Consider the following 9,933-nt stretch of genomic DNA (forward strand, 5'->3'; position numbering starts at 1 on the left):
TGATGGCCCAACACTGACTAAGCACCGGAGTGCTTAGATACTTTTTTTTTCCCAACACAAAGACCGAGATATGTCCCAGATTCAGGGCCATTAGTCCAATACACATGGGTCTGATGATGGCCCAACACTGACTAAGCACCGGAGTGCTTAGAAACAAAAGGATTTTAAAGATTGGCAGGAAAGATAGGGGTAGCAAGATTCTGATAAAGATTGACTCTTTTCCACCATTTCAGTACCCCCTTCTCCCTCTCGCTCTCGACGTAAAAAGAAATACCAGAAGAGGAAGCGGGAGTTCCGCAGAAGAAGCCGCTGAGACAGAGAAGCGCATTCACCTCACAAGGTACGGCCTCCAGGCAGTGACTTCCCACAGCTGAGCTGAGCGATCGAGATCGACTGTGTGTGGTGGTGAGCATGGTCACGAGTGTCCCAAGCCGGTAACCAGATTTTTTTTTTTTTTTTTTTAAATTCGTAGCCAATCGTTCCAATTCTTTGTCAAATCACAAACGCCAGAGGTCACCTTGCACATGCCAAGGATCACTCTGCGCCAATGCTCTTAGCCAAAAGGCCTAGAGCCACTGCACCGTTCCTGGAGGTACTGCAATACCAGGTTCGTGCCATGGAGGTGGATGGATCAAGCCATCCCACACACCTCCGTGGAGGTGGATGGGTCAAGCCACCCCACCCACCTCCTGTTTCCAAAAAGGCAAGCATATACCTTCCTGACCAGGGAGAAACCACCCGGAGGTCATGGTGGCTGGTCAGGTCAGTTACGCATGATCTTAGCCAAAAAGCCGGTAACCAGATATCCCAGGTGAGCTAGGTGAGGTGTAAGGGCTCAGGGTTTTCTCAGAAGTGAAGGTTTTCAGGCCTATTCTGGGGAGGAAGCTTTGTTTGGTTTAGCCAGGCAAAGGGGCTGCGACTGGGTAATTCGTTGGTAGAGGTGGAGTTCGATCCACCAGAGCAACAAGGGAATTACTGCATGTTACCGATCCTGAGTTTTGTACTGTATGTATGTTGTTTGTAACCTGGATTTTATTTTCCACAGAGACAGTGATTTTCATTTAATAGTGCATGTTTTAGTCAGTGTATGTTAGACTAAATAAATATAAGTACGATTTTTCAACCAAAGCATTCCTGTCCGCGACTTATTCCATTTACACTCTGAATAATAATCCCCGGGTATAGAATTTTCGTAAGGCGGGGGCGATTCGAATTGTTCATCTAGCAATTGGGCTAGGATCAAAAGTCTTACACAAAGCCAGACTATGGAATTTGCAGGACTTACCGTCTTCCTTGAGTGTGCGCCCAGCTTGTGCAGTGGTGATTGCTTTTCTCCAGGCTGACCATCAAAGCAGCGACACTGTCTTCCAAGGGTGCCAGTGGCTTCAGATTTGCCGAGCCTCCTCCTGTTCTTTCCTTTATGTTGTGTGCCACTTTCCTCTGCAAAGATGAAAATACAACTTTTTAGAGAGGGTATCTTTCTGCTGGGTGGGACATAAACAGATGGTCACATTTACATTACAATTGCAATTGCATTGAATAAATGAAAATATTACTTACACTAATTACTTGACAAAGGTCCTGCCACTTCTTTTTACACTGGCCTCCAGATCTCGGGGTTGCAGAAGATTACTGTGCAATGGTTCCAGCGTTTCTTCATTTCTTTGGATGGAACTTTTATGTGACCTCTGCTAGTGTCCAGTTCCTGTCATCTGGTCTCAATCACAGTAACTAGTGCCTCCACTTCAGCCTGTAAGAAATTCTTGGTCCTTGTACCGCATTGCATCTTGTATTGCTGCAGATCCGATTTTTCCAATGCTCTCACACAGCACTCCTTCTCACACACACAACTGGCTCTTTAAAAATGGTCAATTGCCAACCCAGAGCTGTACTGCGAATCCGCGTCCATTGAAATAAAATCGAAAATGTCACTTTTCTTGGCGCGCAGGCGCAGAAGGTTTTTCAGCACAGACAGCGGGCTCCATCCCCCGAGACGACTGGACAGGCTGCGTGGTGACAAATTTGAAAAATACAGTGGGGAAACTTTGGCAAAATATTTCTGCCGCATTTCTGGCCTAGAAAAAACGGGCATAACTCTGGCAATACACCAGAAAACGGGCTTGGCCAAAATTGAGCCTTAATTACTGCTGAGAAGGAAAACTGTCAAGGAAAGTTGCACTCCAAGGTGAAAACCATGGGAATTGGTGCGAGATGTTATGGGGCAGCAATTCACTTGCTCCAAATGCAACATTTTCATGTTATAATGCTCTCTTTATTATAAAACTGCATCTCCTCTGTCCAAAATGACAACATTGTCCTGGATGTCAATAAAAACAGAAAGACAGACAAGCATTTCATTTTGGGTTCTGACCCGATGTCTGAAGTTTTCAAGCAATATACTGACCTCTAATTATCCTTAGCATATTTCCAAATAGCTATACTTATTTGGAATCTCTTAGGGACTTCTTGATCAGTGCTCTTAAATGACAGATCAGGGTAGTAACTAAAAGCCGTAACCATGCTCAAAACATTTCATCAACTCCAAGTATATAAATTTCAAATCCTAAGTCCCGATTTTAACCTGGGGTAGGAGTGCGGCGTGCAGGAGATGATGTGAGCCGTAATCCAGCCAGATTCCCCTCAATGTGATGACCACGAGCTTTTAACTCCTGGGCTTCATTTAAACGAGGCTCTTGCCAAAAAGCCTTCGGGATTGACGTGGGCAGTAGCAGGATTTTAGGCGGCAAGAGGTCACTGCTGGGTATGTCGATCGGGGGATGGGGGAGGGGGGGGCGGGATGGGGGGGGGGGATGGGGTTGCTGTCTTCAAGCGATTGTGGCTATGGGAGAAGTGACCCAAGGTTTCTTTGTGGGGCCAAGATGAGCACACTTGCTCCTCCCCCGGCCCACGAGGCAACCTTTAAAGCAAATAATAAAACTTACCTGAGCCTCTTCCGGCTACGATCCTGCTAGCTGCCAGGTTTAATGGCAGGCCCAGGAATAGGTGGGACTGCGTTGAACTTCAGTTAAAATGGCGAGCAGGGTGCCACATTTACATTGTAATTCTCCTGCTTGCCTGCAGAGGGCACGTGTCCTGAAGCGAATAAGAACATCGGCAGTTAAAATAGCCATCGGCAGAATCGTTTTGATCCCCCAACTCGATTCTAATCCCCCAAACACACCATTCCGGCCAAGTGAGTAAGGTTAAAATCCCGGCTTTACTGTCTATTGCACATCCGAACACACCTGATCTTACACACCAGCCATTTACACTTTGTCACGGAAACAAAGCAATCTTGAAAAAATAAAAGAGAAGGAAAGTTCGACTATGAACTAGAAACTGAAATTCTCAGTTACAACTGTGCTCTGATTGACCTCAACAGCTCACAAGGAGCGACAATGATCTGGGTTTGTCTATTTAGTGCTGTGGCCAGCTTATCAGCCAAAAAAACAACCGGGCTCCAGCCTCAAGACTACCCGTGACAAAGTCATGGCACATCTGCTGCTAAATGTATATTGGCAAAAGGAGAAAGTCTCATCTGGAGACCTGTCAGCTAATTTATGTTGCATATTGGGATTGTAATTTCACTTTACTTTCTTATTGCGTGCTCATGTGCCAAGGGTTTGGTATTCACATTTCCTGCATACCCAATGCGTTACCTACTTAATGATACAAAAAAAATGATACCGTTTAATATTATTTAATGGGATTTCCAACTGTGCATTGAATTGCCACAGAATCCTGCAGGACTTACTAAGTCTTCTGTGGTATCCTATTATATTTCATAAGATATGACAAATCTATGGCTTTATAATGTATCATCCAATATCTCAGAAGATTTGCTCTAGATATCTTTATGGATCCCAAAGGAGGCGTTTGTATCTCTATTTATCTGACTCATTCTCATTCCCTCTATTTATCTATCTTACTACAACTGGCCAATAAACCTGATAACAGTATAAATAACAAAGTTGCATTAACCTTCTGAGTATTGAATTCCTCAGTATTTCATCACATACTATCTACAGAAACGACTTTATTCAAGGATAGCTCTGAAATTTAGGAAGAAACCGATCAGAAAAAAGGATTATTTTCTTCCATTATCTTTTGTCTTGTTCCATTTTTTCTTCTCACCACATCTGTAAGTTGTTAAAAGCGAGCAGGAAGAGATAGGTTTTCATAATTGAATTGTACAACAGTCGCTGGTGCTGAAGAACTTTTGTCAATTTAAAAGCTTGTGCTGATACAAGTTGCTTCCAGACATGGGTGGCCTGGTAGGACTTTCTCTGGGAATTAAACATGACTGAGAGAATGAAGAGAGGACGTGCAGAAGAGGACAAGCTGCTAGAAGAGGTAGGAGGAAGAGGAGGAGAAGGCCCTTCAGCAGGAACCCATATCTGCCGAGGGTCTTTAAGGAGCAATTCTCTTACCTCAACTTCAGCATGGACCAATGCTAGAGACACCTTCGCTTCACAAAAGAGGTCGTGACTGAAGTCAGCCAACGGCTGCAGCTGCAATTGCAACCTTAAAGTAGGGCAAGGATAGTATTTCCTGTGTCTGTCAAGGTGACTGTGACTCTTAACTTTAATGCACCTGGTTCCTTCCAGACTGCTGCTGCATCTATTAGCAACATCTCACAGTTTGCGGTATATTGTTGCATAAGTGAGGTCACTGAGGCTCTCTTTACACAGAGAGACTGCTTAATCTCATTCCCTCTTTCCAGAGACAAGCAAGCAGAGCAAGCACGAGGGTTTGCTCGGATTGCAGGCTACCCCGTGGTGCAGGGTGCCATTAACCGCGCACACGTTGTCTTGTGTATGCCTCCTGTGAACTCGGCCATTTTCATGAACCAAAAAGAATGTCACTCCCTTAATGTGCAGTTGGTGTCGATCACAGGCAGCACATCTTGCAGATGAATGTCTATTATCCTAGCAGCAGTCACAATTCCTTTATTCTGTGGCAGTCCTCTATGCGAGCTGTATTTGACCCAACCATCGCAAGTCAAAGGTTAGGTAATGCCGTTGTGTTCATACTCTGTTTGTTAAATTCTCACTGGCCGAGCATTAGGACCCTGCGGGAGCTATTCACACACTGCTGTGAACATGCTGGTCTTGGGACACCATTTTGGGAGTTGTTATTAAGGGCACAGTTAAGTTACAATACTCCTGTTTCAGTTAGTCCGTTATTTACATACACAATAATGCCCAACAAAGGTTATCCACTCATAGGGTTCAAGTTTCAGCCCGAGTTGCTCCTATTTTTTTGGAGAAACTAGTTTAGAATGGAGCATCTTAGAAATTGCAATTCTCGGCATTTAGTTGCTCCAGTTCTAGTCAGTTAGAATAGTTTCATTTTAGAACAGATTTTTTTTTCAAAAGGGGGCGTGTCCAGCCACTTACGCCTGTTTTGCAAGTTTAGGCAGTGAAACCTTAGTCCAAACTAATTTAGAATGGAGTAAGTATAGATTTTTGTACGCTCAGAAAAACCTTGCCTACACTTATAAATCAGGCGCAGAGAACGAGAGATAAGAGGGGGCAGGGAGGGAAGTTTACAAACATTAAACATGTCACTTTTACAAATAAAGAGCCATCATCAATAATAAATGATAAATAAATCAATAAATCAACCAAAAAATGAATCAAAAAAAATAACACTATAAAAAAAAAATCAAAAATCAATCAATAAATCAAAAAACATTTCTACTCACCTACTGCAGCACCGGGAGCCCTCCAACAGTGTGCTGGAACAGCCCCCCCCCCCTCCCCCCCCAGTGTCTCTCTCTCTCTGTCCCTGTCAGTGTCTCTCTCTCTCTGTCTCTGTCAGTGCCTCTGTCAGTGTCTCTCTGTGTTTCTGACAGTGAGGGGGGTGGGAGGAGGGGGGAGGAGAAGAAGAGGGGAAAGAAGATGAATGAGATGAAGATGACTGGGGGAGTGAAGATGAATGGGGGGGGTGGTGAGAAGAAGCTGAACGAGCCCTGCCGAAGACTTCGGCCGGGGCCCGCCCCCAGCGAGATGCCGGGCAGGCGGGCCCCGCCGATGACGAAGAAGCCGGGTCCCGGCCAAGGACTTCGGGCGGGGCAAGCACGCAGCCGATGCCGGGCTGCCGCCACGCCGCCGACTCTTCGGGCAAGGCACAACCCCAGTGAGAGGCCGGGCGGGTGGGCCCCGCCGACGATGAAGTAAGCGGTGTCAGGCCACTCGGCCGGGGATGGGGCGACATCCCTTCAGCCAGGGATAGGGTCATCGCCCGGAGACAGGACATGCTGGGAGGGCCAGGAACTACTACACACGCGGGCAGTTGCCGGCACTGTTTTTGGCGCAGGTCTGTAGCTCTGCCCCCAGCAGCTCCTGCTGTGTCGCACCGAGGTGGAAACAGTCCTACAGCTATCGGAGAATCGCAAGGTAAGTATTCGGTGCAATTTTTGTTCTACAAATTAGGCGGGCCTTGCCGATGTGCACCGTTCTAGCGGGGCTCCGAAACTTGAGCCCATGACATGGCTCATGACTCTGGTCCAAAACCCACGCACATGCGCTCAGCAGGTATACAATGAGAGCCATGCTTCCACAAGAAACATCATAGAGCACACCATCGGTGTCCTCAAGCCACACTTCCACTGTTTGGACCACTCTGGAGGAGCCTGCAGTGATCAGCTCAGTAGGTATCAAGATTTGTGGTACTATGCTGCACAGCCTGGCTATTTTGAAGCAACAGCCCTTGTCTCAACCTATTAGACAAGAAGCTGAGGAGTTGGAGCACAAGGAAGAGAGGAGGAGAAGAAGAGGACAGGAAGTGGCGGAGAAGGAAGTGCAACAGGAAGTGGAAGAACATGAAGAGGAAGGGAGGATACAACGTAGAAAGTGCATTTCTGCCTGGGCTATACATGATCAAATAATTCATGAGTGATCCAAGTAACCTCAATACACCTCCCCATTCACCAACATCCCACGCTACTTCCCTTGGTCTGGGTTTTGATTTGCTTTCTTGCCTCTCCCAGGAAATTACATGGATCTGGGTGGAGTGGGATGGGGAGTTCAAAAGGCAACACGACTATATGGGACAGGCCAGTAGATCTTTTTCTGTCTGACATCATATGTTTGTAAATGTGCTTACTACTAAGAGCTTGCATAATGCAGAGGGGGTGGGGGAGAACATTGTTTTGCTGATGCAGCTATCTAAATGGCTTTATATAAAAGACTTTGAAATCAGTCCCATGGTATGCATTTTTTAAATAATCGTACAGCATAGTTGACAGGTTTCATTCAGTTTGAGTCCTTTTTGTCAGACAGCAATTGTTTTGATGGAAACTAATGGTGAGTGTACTGTATGCCATTGAAAGTATTATTCATACTGAGACATTCCTTAAGGAAACGTCATCACTATGACTCTAGGCTGATATTCCAGTGCTGTGCTGAGGGCGTGCTGCACAGTCGGAGGTGCCGTCTTTCAGATGAGATGTTAAACCAAGGTCTCATCTGCTGTCTCAGAGACAATGTAAAAGACCTGATGGCACTATTTTCAAGAACAGAAGGGGAGTTATCCTCAGTGTCCTAGCCAATATTTATCCCTCAATCAACATAACAAAAACAGATTATCTGGTCATTATCACATTGCTGGTTGTGGGAGTTTGCTGTGTGCAAATTGGCTGCCCCGTTTCCCACGTTACAATAGCAACTACACTCCAAAAGCTCTTAACTGGCTGTAAAGCGCTTTGAGACGTCCGGTGGCCATGAAAAGCGCTCTCTCTCTCCAATATTTGATAACTGAAAAAGAATGACATCACTATGTATTATATTGGGATATCATTGTTCTAATCTTTTCATTTTTGAGATTATAAAATCAAAATGGCTCCATGATCTTAAAGGGGTTCTATTGTCAATAACAACTCTTTTCAATTAGAGTAATAGAGCCAATGATATGCTCATCCACTGGTCACTTCACAGAAGGATGAGCCTCACTATTTTCATGTGCTGTCAGACTGAAGGTGGACAGGCATGTTGCACCCACAGTGTACTCAGGCTGTCTCCCCGCTTCAGTCCAAGTGCAATTCAATATTTTTTTTTTATCTACAACAGCTGTGATGGTAAAATATCAATGTTAAACAATTGTAGCACCAACAATGTTGAATGAAGATGTTCAGTTTCTTTGGCTATACATGCTCGATATTAAATTGTAATGGTTGGAGCTTCTTGACTGATTGTGGCCACCATAGTTATCATGATGGTTTCCTGCCACTGGCTGGCATTTTCCGATTGGACAGACAGAGACAAAGAGAAAGAGAAAGCTGGGACCTTCCTCCATTTTAGCTAAAACTCTCTGTAACTTTTGTTAATTAGAAATGAATCTTCTGTAGTAGCAAACCTTCCCAGAAGTACAGTTATGTAAGTAACATCTCCTTGTCCAATCATTCTGGAATTATTGTATTTTATCTTTGATGTACAATAAGAGATAAGTAACTTCTCTTTATTGCTGTTTTTATTCGACTGTTACTGTTGTATTACAAGAATTCTAGATCTGTCTTTATTCTTTATCAACAGTTTCACATTGCATTTATTAAAGGATTTGGATTCTGAAGCTCTGACCTTTAGCCATATTTTTTGATATAGTGTTGAAGCTAGCTAGAGAATCAGAGTTATCGCTCGCCATATGCTATACTCTGACAGAAACCAGTACAGTGAAAATAACTGTGAAACAGGATTAAGAATTACCCCGAGTAATCGCCCAGGTCACTAGGCAGAAGATAACCATGTCAGGCATTCACGATAGTGCAAAATCTATGCTCAAAGCTCGAGGAGATCTCACCCCCTGGGCCAGACCCACCGAGTCGATCACAGAGAGCAAGGTATCCTATCCTAAAAGCCCTCAGCAATTACGTAGAAGCAAGAAAAAATAAATTACATCGTCACTGGTGGAGAACTGAACTAAATCTTGAAGAACTTCAAGATGCCCCAGACGATGAGAACACTCTTCATACAGCCACGCTCTCGCTTGGCACTCCGGACATACAAGGAGCTATGGTCTGCGCTTTGTGACCTCTATACACAAGATAAAATGGGACCATTCAAGGAAGATGCTCAACAAACTGAATCGATCTTCCTAGATAACTGTCACCTTGCGGACAGCGCCATCGCCCACATGACGGGGTGGCTCCAATCTGTGGCCCTCGAATCACGGTCGAGCGTCAGGTCAAGCGTCAGCAGATGGTCGGGACACTTGACAGGGTGATCAAGAACATTTTCCTCAAGTCGGACTACCTTGATCAATGCACGAGCCAATGCCGCCGCTGCCGCCAAGAACACAGACTTTGAGGAGATCCATAGGAGACAACCGGCCAAGTTGAAAGTGGCAGGAGTGAAGACCAAGGCAGATCTCCAGATACTTCAAGCCAGGAAAACTGTTGTCATACAGCAAACAAGGGTAGAGGAGATGCAATGAGTGAGCAAGAGGCACGGAGGCCTTGGGCCAGAACCTCACCAGAACAGACCTCAAACAACCATGCCTCGCAATTTCAGCATGTCACAGACAGGTCAGTTAGGTCTGCCCCTGTATTTGGGCTTCGGACAGCGGCCCCAATCTTTCAGACATCTGGAACAGAACAAAGAGCTGTCCTACCAGCCAGCAGCGTAGCACCAAACTACTCGAGCCCCCGTCCTCTCGAGCTGGCAACTAACAAGAGGGAGCCATTCCTCAACCTGACAAAGGGCATTTCCGACATTCTCACTCGTCAGCGCCAGCCTGTACATGAGCCCGGTGTATATGATGGGGACCCTATCATGTTTCAGCCATGGGGCTACGCATTCTAAGCCATGGTAGACCAGACCACCACCCCAGCTATGCAGAAGCTTACCTTTCTTGCCAAGTTCACAAAGGAGAAGGTCAAGGAATTGGTAGACAGGGTCCAGTACCGGTACGTTTCGGACCCTGAAACGGCCTATC

The sequence above is a fragment of the Pristiophorus japonicus genome, chromosome 12 (genome assembly GCF_044704955.1).
Source record: "Pristiophorus japonicus isolate sPriJap1 chromosome 12, sPriJap1.hap1, whole genome shotgun sequence".
NCBI lineage: Eukaryota > Metazoa > Chordata > Chondrichthyes > Pristiophoridae > Pristiophorus > Pristiophorus japonicus.